Below are 6,821 nucleotides of genomic sequence, written 5' to 3'. Positions count from 1 at the left end.
CCTGGTGCATTTGTGCAGGACCCCCACAATGTTGGGGAGTGGCTGGGGAGGTAAGCGGGGTTAGTCCAGGGAGGAGGAGCCCTGCTGAACTTGGGACTTCATCATACCTGGATTATTGCACCAGTCAGAATGCTGTTATCTCTTCTCAGTCTCTCCTCCTCTGATTCACCCTGTGCATGATGGTGAGAGTGACCTTTGTAAAATGCAAATCTTGAGTCATTTACCTGCTTAAGATTCTTTGCAGACAGTGTTTCCTAGCCTAGCATGAGGCCTTACCAAAACTGCCAGAAATAGTCCCGGAGTTCAGTGCTTGGGCCCCTTTCTCTACCCCAGCCAAAGAGAGTAGGGACTTGGAAGCCTGACCTTCTGAACTAAATCCTAGCTATGCCACTTGCCAACTGTAAGATATTGGGATAGTTGCTAATCTCTGTCTTCATTTCCAGTCTACAAAATGCAGATGGTAATTGCAGCTACTTCATTGAGTTTTTGAAAGTTTTAAATGAGTTAATTCACATGAATTACTTAAAACAGGGCCTGGAGCAAAATTAGTCTATAAACAGTAGCTATTATTACTACCATTAGTAGCAAGTGCGACGAAGGCAGGACATGCTGTTAGAGCAAAGCAAGAGAGCAGTTAATTCTGCCTGAGGAATCAGCAAAGGACATAATAGACAGTTCTTATTGGAACTGGACTTTGTAGGATGAATAGGAGTTTTCTAGCAGTTCATACAAGATAGAGGGATAGTATGCGCAAAGTTGGTAACGTGGAAAAGTGCATGGTGGGTTCTGTAAAATAAGGATAATGCTTATTCATTTGCAAATACCAACCCTGTACATTTAATTTCCCCTTATAAGTCATGTTTTGTTTCAGCCTCTTACCTCTAAGGCAGTTAAAGTTTATTGGCCAGGGCAGGAGGGAATGAGCATTTGGCCGCTGCAGCAGGGGATGTCACTGCCCCACCCAAATCCCCTAAGCATGATTGCTGGGTGACTCCCACTGAAAGACTAAAACTCTGCTGAGGACTTCCTCCAGCTGCAGAAAAATACTCGCCCCCCTCCACAGAACAGGCTGGAAGTGCTGGGGAGTTAACCACCCTTCAGCCAATGAGCAACAAGAGCTGGTGGGTCACTGTGGAACCACGGGTTCCTCGAACCCCTCCAGTGGGACAGCTCAGAGGCTTGTTCTAAACCATCTCCTGAGGCTCTCAGGGGGATTGAACCCAGGTTGCCCACAGAGTTAAGGTGCTCATTACAGCATCCTAAAGAGCTGCCTTCCTTTCCCGTCTTTTTCCACCATGCCTGCTCTGTTTCCCGGAATCACTTCCTAAATGAACTGCTTGCACTTGGCTTTGTTCTATTTCTGAGGAGGTCAAACTAAGAGAGTCTTAGGGACTTGAAGGTCCTCACACCCTGGCTTAATTTTGCTACTTGCTTTGGGATGCTCCATACCTCAGCCTTTTCATCTTTAATAAGGGAGATGCAAGGGTTTGAATTCATTGAGATGAAATCTTGGGAGCCTTCTAATGCTGACACTGTATGCTTCTAATTTGATTTCACAGTGGTCTCCTGGGGTGGGGAGGGCGGGGGGGGAGCGGAGGGGTGAGCAGTAGTGGAGAGCATCCTGGGAAAGCAAGTCACGTACCTTCACTTGAATAGAAACAGCACGAAGAGAAAAACAGACAAGTAGTTTTCGGAGAACTGAAATGTGATTGCCATGAGCAATAATAACATTAAGAAGCAGCTTTGGGTGGTGAAAGGAAGATGTTTAAAAACAAGTAGGTGTTCTAAAAAATACCATGAAGAAGCTATTCTTTGAGTGATTTGCAATATAGTTCAGATCCCAAAAGCACTCAATATGTGAAACTCTTAACTATGTCCCTGGGTGGGAACTGCCAGAAGCCCAGGCAAAACAGTGTCAGTTTTCCATTAACCTACAGCAAGCGTCTCTCTAGACTTCCAGCCCTAAGTAAGATGATTGTAATTTCTCCTTTTCTCCAGGGTGATAAGTTGGGAGAACTTTAAAGTCTATCAGATAAATATAAATCCTAGAGGCTTAAACTTAGGTAATTACAGTTTACTTTCATATTTCAAGATCAAATCTCAGCTTTCACCAGGACTCACAAAGTAGAAATATCAGACTTTTTACTGTGATCTTATATAAATTTTACAACTTTCACTTAAAGAGGAAAGGAAAAGCACCATTATATCTTCCCCTGAATAGAATGCAAAAGCCTGGGTCCATCTCTCAATATAGTTCATACGTAAAGTTTAGGATAATATACGTCCAGAATGGGAAGGAACCTCAGGAGTCAGCTAGCTTAGCCCTCCCAGCCTCTTCAGTCAAGGTCAGTGAATCTCAAGACAGCCTCCCTGACAGACAAGTTTAGCCAGCATCTGGTTCATTCAGTCAGTTCAGCCACTCAGTTGCGTCTGACTCTTTGCGACCCCATGGACTGTAGCACGCTAGGCTTTCCTGTCCAGCACCAAATCCCGGAGCTTGCTCAAACTCACGTCCATCGAGTTGGGGATGCCATTAGCATCTGCTTGCATACCCCCAATAAAGAGAAACTGACTACCCCCCCACCCCCCGAAAACAGAGCGACCACCGTCAGATGACACCAATGATAAGCAAGTGCTTTCTTCTGCTGCCTGAACTGCATCCCTGAATTTCCACCGTTTACATCATACATGTCACATAATTTGTGACAGCGTCACATAAATCATTTATGTTAAAGTTGCCCCACCACCCCCACTATTTGTGATCTATTCTTAAAGAAATAATTCACAAAACGGGGAATATCCTGTAGAATTTCACATTTATCTGGGATGGGCAGTACACAAGGACTAACGCACGCACACTCAATGGCTTCAGTCGTCTCTCTTTGACCTCACAGACTGTAGGCCACCAGGCTTCTCTGTCCATGGGATTAATCCCAGCAAGAATACTGGAGTGGGTTAACATTTTCTCCTCCAGGGGATCTTCCCGACCCAGGGATCAAACCTGCATCTCCTGTATTGACAGGTAGATTCTTTACCACTTGAACCACCTGGGAAGCCCCACATAGAGACTAATAAAATAGGTTATTTTCCAGAAAAGAAAAAACCCTCACAACTATTGATATGAAAGTGCTTTTAGGCAAGAGCACTTTCATATCAATCGTCTCATTTGGTTCTCAATCCCACTCTGGGATGCTGAATTATTTACAGATGAAGAAGCAGCTTCACAGTGATGTGGCTGAGGCCTGACACTCAGTAGCTGTGCTGGCCTTTGAACCCAGAATCCTGCCCCCCATCTTCAGGCCTCTCCCCCTTGCACTACTCATGTATGCAGGACTCTTTGGGAATGCGACTCTAGGTTCTGGGCATGTGGAATAAATGGGCTAAATATCTTCAGTCCCAACAGAGGTCAATCTATTCATAACAATAAGGCAGGCAAGTAAGTAAGTTACTGCAGTCCATTGCAATAGGCCAGAGATTAGAGGTAGGAACACAATACTTCAGGAAAACAGAGAAAAGAGTAACAAATTCTTGGTAGAGTGGGTAGGAAGGGATTTACAGACTTGGATTTTGAAGGGTGAACAGAAATTTCCATGTGGAAAATGGAATGAATCCTATTTCCAAGCAGAAGCAACGGCACAAAGCTAGAAAGTTATGCTTAGAGTAAACTGAGGTGCTTAGAGTAAACTGAGGTGCTTAGTGAGGCTGAAGCATCCAGTGTGTAGGAGAATAAAGCAGATCAGCTGGGAGAAGTAGACGGATGTCATCCTAAGGACATGAATGTCACTACGAATTGGGTGCAGTGATGCAGCCAGAAATGGACAGGGTCAGGGAGGGAGAGTGGGATTCCCAGGTGGCTTAGCAGTAAAGAATCCACCTGCTAGTGTAGGAGGTGAAGGTTCGATCCTTGGGTTGGGAAGATTCCCTGGAGGAGGAAATGGCAATCCACTCCAGTATTCTTGCCTGGGAAACCCCAAGGACAGTGGCATCTAGCAGGCTACAGTCCATGGGGTCACAGAGAGTCAGACAAGACTGAGTGACTGAGTATATGCATGCAGGGAGGGTGAATGAATAAAGGCAATAAATATATCTGAGGAACATCTTTTGTTTTCAACAAAACAATCAACAATGATCAACAAGATCATTATCAACACAGAAAGGGAATAAAGGATCAGAAGCTGTTGAGGGAGGGAAATTTATGAGGTGAGTGCAGTATCATTGAAAATAATAAGGATAAATGGACGAAAATAGTATGCTGTATACATACCCTGGAACACTATGAAGCCATAAAAAGGTATGGAATTTTGATGTATGCTGTAATGTGGATGGACCTTGAAAACATTATGGTTAGTGACATAAGCCAGACACAGAAGGAAGACAAAGGTATGATTCCACTTATACCAACTACATAAAATAGGCAAATTCAGAGACACAATGTAAAATACAAGCTACAGGGTTCAGGGAGAGGTAGGAACGGGGAGCAGTTATTAATGGGTACAGAGTTTATGTTGGGGAAGACGAAAGAGTCTGGGCATAGGTAGTGCGATGGTTACACAGGATGTGAATGGATAGAATGCCACTGAATTGTACACTTACACATGGTTAAACTTAGGTTAAACATTTTACAGTTACAAGCATAAGGGTTGGTGGTTGTATAGAAATATCCTAAAGCAAATATAATGAAATGATGGGTTTAGACTTGAGCCCACTGATGCTGAGGTATCTGTGGGATGACCCACTAGGACTGCCAAAGAACTTTTTTGTATCTGTGGGTCTGGTGCTTGGTGGAGGGATCAGGGCTTAAAGCATTCTTCAAATTCTTGCCTGGGAAAAATGGAACCTGCCTCATAGAACTACTATTAGAATTGTGCTTCTGTGTTGGGGATAGTGGTGCTGCCCAGTGGTGTAAAATAATTGAGGACAGTGAGCTACCTGAGTCTTTTATTTTGTGGGTACAATGGAGAAAGGGAGCGGGTGAGGCCTCTCTCTGTCCAGTCAGGCTTCTGGGAACTGGTTGGTTCACGTATGTCGTAACACGGAGGTGGAGGGGGAGACAAGGACAGGGCTTATTGCCCAGCTGCTGGCGGTTCTTGGGGGAGGTAGCCCCAACCAGCAGGGATGACCTCTGCTACAGAGCTACCCTGCCTGGGGTCCCATCCTTCTGAGGGCAACCTGTGAAAGTTAAAGTGAAGTCGCTCAGTCGTGTCCGACTCTCTGCGACCCCATGGACTGTAGCCTACCAGGCTCCTCTGTCCGTGGGATTTTCCAGGCAATAGTACTGGAGTGGATTGCCATTTCCTTCTCCGGGGGATCTTCCCGACAGAGGGATTGAACCCGGGTCTTCCGCATTGTAGACAGACGCTTTACCATCTGAGCCACCGCTCACCCAGTGACTAGTAAGTATAAAGTCCCAGACATTTCAGCCATGTCAGCCTAACATGAAATGACTCTGATGGGTCATTTTGTTCCAGAGCCCCTACCCAGTGGGGCTGGCCAAAGCTGCTATCACATCTACATCACAACTTAACCACCCCTCCCATCCACTGGAATGGTCCAGGGTGCTCCCTCACACACATCCTGCACGCTAACCTGCAGTCTCTGAGTCTGAACCTCACCTGTGACAGGGGACTAAGTAGCTACCAGCTTTTTTGACTTTACCTAGAGTAGTCATCCCAAACTGTGCTGACTGGATCACTTAAGGCAGTCCCAAACTCTGGATTCTCCATGTGTACTGGTGAGTAGCTAATGGCTATTTTCTGTTTTATGAGATAAGAGTGTTAACAGGCTTCAATTAATCCACTTGGACAACTAACAAAAAGACTATGTGTTCAGCAAATAATTCCATCCTGGCTACCCCAAAGCCCTCCTATAACAAAAGTCATTAAACCTTAATGCGTTTTATTTTCTTTCCTGCAGCCCTGAAGTGTTTGCTGACATTTAAAGCCTGGTAATAATCATCATCCCCCAGCCATGTTTCTGAATCTTCAGGCAAATTCTTGGCTGTCCCATTTTCTGAGTCAGATGTTCTAATCAACTAATTCATTCTAAACAGCCTTGCTTCTGGATATAAACAAGGAAGAAAAAATAAACCTCTCTAAACTTTAGAGTCACAAAACTGCACTAGAAAAAGTCCCCAGTGGAATCACTGGGTGGCCACAGATTACAGATTGATAGAAATCAATATAGTTGAGATGTTTGTGCATTTGGCATGAATCAAATGAACCAAGATTGAAGACAAAAAACAAATTGCTCATTCAAAACCTCTTAAGAGGAATCTGTTTTGGTTTTGCTTTGGTCTTCAGCTGCTTTTTAAAGCATTTAAAACATTTTAAAGCCCAGTAAGCTAAGAAAAGCACCTTTTGCATTGTATTTAAGGTAATCTCAGGAACATATAGATTCATTAACTAGGATATAGGTATATAAACCTTTATAAATAAGAGACTTCAAATGGACTCATTCTTTAAAATTGTATCTGCCTGATTAACAGTAGCAAGTGCTTATTGAGCACTGGTAATGTACATATATACCTGTTATATATGTATTGTCTTGTTTAATCTTCCAACCCACCTGAGACAGGTAGAGCCTGTAGGCATAAGGTGAATGATACCACTTGCAGTTGCGTAAGGTGGCAGCCTGAGGATAGGTTCATTTTCTCTTTTTCTGATGAGGGAGGGAGGTGTGGAGGCACACAATGATTCAGCACCTTGCCACCAACTCACACAGTTGATGCATGACACAGATAGGACCCCAACAGGCTGATTTAACTAAACCAGGGCTGTTACATTACACTGTACCTTGCCCTCTGATGCAAGATACAAGAGCTC

This window comes from Capricornis sumatraensis, chromosome 2, assembly GCF_032405125.1.
Source record: "Capricornis sumatraensis isolate serow.1 chromosome 2, serow.2, whole genome shotgun sequence".
Lineage (NCBI taxonomy): Eukaryota > Metazoa > Chordata > Mammalia > Artiodactyla > Bovidae > Capricornis > Capricornis sumatraensis.
Note: the sequence above shows the minus strand (reverse complement) of the source record.